The sequence below is a fragment of the Lontra canadensis genome, unplaced genomic scaffold (genome assembly GCF_010015895.1).
Source record: "Lontra canadensis isolate GAN:19392208 unplaced genomic scaffold, GSC_riverotter_1.0 scaffold271, whole genome shotgun sequence".
Classification (NCBI taxonomy): Eukaryota; Metazoa; Chordata; class Mammalia; order Carnivora; family Mustelidae; genus Lontra; species Lontra canadensis.
Window position 1 is genome coordinate 138,660 of NW_022631265.1, and position 4,353 is coordinate 143,012.

Below are 4,353 nucleotides of genomic sequence, written 5' to 3' on the forward strand. Positions count from 1 at the left end.
CTTCTTTTCTACCTTTATTTGTGGAGTTTCCTCTGCCACTCTGTGGGTCATTCTCTGGGTTATTTATACTTTTGTGCGTGTTACCTAGTTGTATACATGGGATGAAGTCAGTTAATGGCCCTTTTACTTTGCCATTTTCCCAGCCTCCTTAAGATATTTTAAACTTTTACTGTTCTTTTTTGGGATGCTCCAGCAAAATAGTGAGGGCTGCAATAGACATGGTTTATAGAAGACTTCTGGAGAAGGGTCTGCTCTATACTAAGAAATTAAAATGGAAGGTAGAAAGTAACGGTAATGGAGGAATGTAATAATTATTTCTATTTATTTATACCTGATGTTATTAGGAAATAAACACTTGCACTTTTCTGAGTCCACACCATGAACTGGTAACTGGTTTTCAGGAAGGTTTATTCAACAAGGTAGAACACAGTGACAGGAAGGAAATCCAGCTTATCAACATGAAAGAAAAAAGTTATAGCTATATATATATATATATATATATATATATATATATATATATATGCCTGAAAGTGTAATATAACCTTGAATGAAAACATAAACATTTTCCACATATTACTAAATTTATTCCTATTATGAATCAAATGAGTGTTTGAACTGATATAAATGTGTTCATTATTTGAAAAAGAATTATGTTTATATTTAATTAAAATATTTGGTATTTTTAATATGTGACTTTAGGAAGTGCATAGAATTATTAACATCCTATTAAGGGAGATATAGATATTTTCTTTTCATTATTTCATTAATTCTTTATAGAATATTTTGAATGTAAATGCTTACCACCTTAGCCTGTAGATTTATGAAACAGCATAGAACTGCTTTCTCAAAATAGGAAGTTTAATTTACTTAAGGAATTGGGTATTTCTTGAAAACTTCACAATTTCTTAATTTAAAAAACATATATATATATATATGTATATATATATGCATACATGCTTATATGTTATATATATACATTACATGTGTTTTTCTCTTTTTCCAGGGAAACCAAACAATAGAATATGGAAAATTACAACCAAACATTAACTGATTTCCTTTTATTGAGGTTGTTTCCACCGTCGAGTATTGGCCTTTTTCTTTTTATTCTCATTGCACTTATTTTCTTAATGGCTCTTTTTGATAATCTATCCATGATCATCCTTGTCCTCTTGGACACCCATCTCCACACACCCATGTATTTTCTACTTAGCTCTCCCTCATGGACCTGAACTACATCTCCACCATTGTCCCCAAGATGGCTTTCAATTATCTCTCTGGAAATAAGTCTATCTCACTTATTGTTTGTGGGGTTCAGAGCTTCTTCTTCTTGACTTTAGCCATTACAGAAGCACTACACTTGACATCTATGGCCTATCATCGTTATGTAGCTATTTGTTTTCCTCTTCACTATCCCATTCGCATGAACAAAGAAGTCTGTGTGCTAATGATAATAAGACCATAGACAATAGGATCTATCAACTCCTGTGCCCACACTGTATATGCCCTTAAAATCCCTTATTGTCAATCCAGAACCATCAACCATTTTTTCTGTGATGTTCTGGCCATGTTGACTCTGGTCTGCATGGACACTTGGGTCTATGAGTACACATTGTTTGTGAGCACCACCATCTTGATGGTGTTTCCTTTAATTGGGATTGCATGTTCCTGTGGCTGGGTTCTCCTTGCCATCTGCCACATGCAGTCAACAGAGGGCAGGAAGAAGCCCTATTCGACCTGCAGCACCCATCTCACTGTGGTGATTCTCTACTATGTACCTTTTGCTTACACTTATCTATGCCCAAGATCCTTCCCACCTCCCACAGAGGACAAGTTCTTGGCTTTCTTCTACACCATCCTGACCCTAGTGCTTAACCCCATCATCTAAAGCCTGAGAAACAAGGAGGTGATAGGGGCCCTGAGAAGAGTGTTTCAGAGAATGAGCTCTATAAAACTGTAGAGTAAGTTCTCATTAGTCCTGTGGCCTTAGAAGTAGATTACTTGTACTTTGTATACTCCTTAAGAACACTATTATTCTAAGACTGAAGAGAAGGACTAAAACATCTAGAAGATTAAAATAATTAATATTAGACCAAATAGTTATACATTTCTAAACACTTGTTCTATTTTCGTTATGGTAATTTTTAGTAAATAGAAAGGACATAGTATTTCCTCTATCTTGTTTCCAGAAGGTTTTTCTAATATGTAGAAATTAAAATAATAATTGCCCAGCTTGATGATAACATTCACTATAATACTTCTACTGTATTTAATATATATCCCAAAGTGACTAAAATAATACAAAGAACAATAAATTCCATAACTTTGGTTATTTTATTGATAACCAAAATGTTATTTGTTTTATTTCTATCATAGTGTATTCTTAACTGATACATATTAGTTCTCCTATCTCCCAGTTTCCAGAATAGGTGATAGATATAGAGGTTTGTCAGAAATTAGAATTTCTCACATCACTAGAAAGGAAATATAAAAAGTTTGCATCTTTCTGGGGTACCTGTGTGACTCAGTAATTTCAGTGTCTGCCTCCAGTTCAGGTCATGTTTCCAGGGTCCTGAACTCAAGGTCCTGCTTCTCCCACTCTGCCTGCTGTTTCCCCTGCATGTGTTCTCTCTCTGTGTCAAAAAATAATAAAATACAATAAAATAAAATCTTTGATAAAAAGTTTCTATCTTTTATGAGAGGATCTCTGGGATAGTCTGGGTGATTATTTTTTAAGGTTTATTTATTTTAGAAAGAGAGTGAGAGAGAAGGGAAGAGAGAATGGTTAGGGTGAAAAGGGAGAGGGGAGAAAAACACAAGAAAACACAAGCAGACTCCATGCTGAGTGTGAAGCTCAACATGAGGGCTCGATGTTACTACTCTGAGATCTTGACTTGAGCCAAAACCAAGAGCCGGATAGCTAACTAACGATGCCACCCCAAGCATCCCAATCTGGATGACTCTTTTCTTTTTAAGATTTTATTTATTTGAGATAGAGAGTGAGGAAGAGAAAGATAGCACAATTAGGGGGTGGGGAGGGAGAAGCAGAACCCCCCGACCCCAGTTGGGCAGAAAGGTTGATGCTGGGTTTGATTCACTACCTAAACTGAAGGCAGATGTTTAACCAACTGAGCCACTCAGGCACACTTAAACTGATTCTTTTTTTTTTTAAGATTTTATTTATTCATTTGACAGAGAGAGACACAGTGAGAGAGGGAACACAAGCAGGGGGAGTGAGACAGGGAGAATCAGGCATCTCACTGAGTAGGAAGCCCAATGCAGACCTTGATCCCATATAATCAGGAATCATAACCTGAGCCAAAAGCAGGTGCCCCTAATTTTTAAGGAAAGAATCTTAGGGATATATAATTACAGTTGGAGAAATACAAAATGGGCTGTAGAAGAATGACAGCTACTTTAATATGATGGGTGTGGTGCATAAACAATGAATTCTGGAACACTGAAAAGAAATAAAAAAAAAACAAGTCTGTGCAAATTAATCAATCTGAAAAACTCTTAAATGATTCCTCAATATATGCTAAAATTGTATGTCTTATGTAACGACTGTTATAAACTTATGATATAATACGTGCAATGAACATGTTATTTTCCATTTGATATTCTCATAATTCCAGAAGACTAGCTTTGGGGGTTTGTTTGGCATCAACATTTCCACTTCAGTATTTTGAGCGGCTATACCTGCTCGGTTATTTCCCTACAAAGTTCCTATTATTAATCTCAGTTTAACTTTACAATGGATGAAGGTCCATTAACATCAGGAGAGACTCTACCATACTCTTTATTTTCTAAGGACATGTGGGAAGAAGGAAACTAGAATTATCATCTAAGAAGCCATGGCTTATCCCAATGAGAACAATGATGGATGAGTAATGTATGAGACTTGAAAATTATCACTTTTTCCTAAAATAGGAAATCCATATTTTAGAAGATATGATATAAATTTTATGTTTTTATACTAAAACCGATTTAACATTTAGAATATTTGTGATTATTAACTGATTAAAAGCCTTATTTTGGAATGACAAAGGTATGACTGCTTATCTTCTAATACATAATAAAAATTTTTCTCATTACAAAGGATTGCATGATATTATAGCAAAACTTGTGAAAAGAAACAGTTTCGTGCTTCTGAAATAATTGCCTCATGTCACAAAATTTAAGACTCAAATATGGAGAAAAAATGATATTTATGACTTAGTATCAATAACCAAATACTTCTAAGCATTTACTGTTTTCTAACTTAATTAAAATATGATTCAGAATATGATTAGCTAAAGTTCTAAGCTTTAACAAAAATTTAATTAGAAACAATTATGATTAAAAAAGAGTAAGTGG

The 4,353-nt window shown here is 34.2% G+C and overlaps 1 pseudogene; it reads left to right on the forward strand.

Moving 5' to 3' along the window:
* The first annotated feature begins 1,022 nt into the window (after positions 1-1,022).
* LOC116862590 lies at positions 1,023-1,957 on the forward strand (annotated as a pseudogene).
* Positions 1,958-4,353: the final 2,396 nt, after the last annotated feature.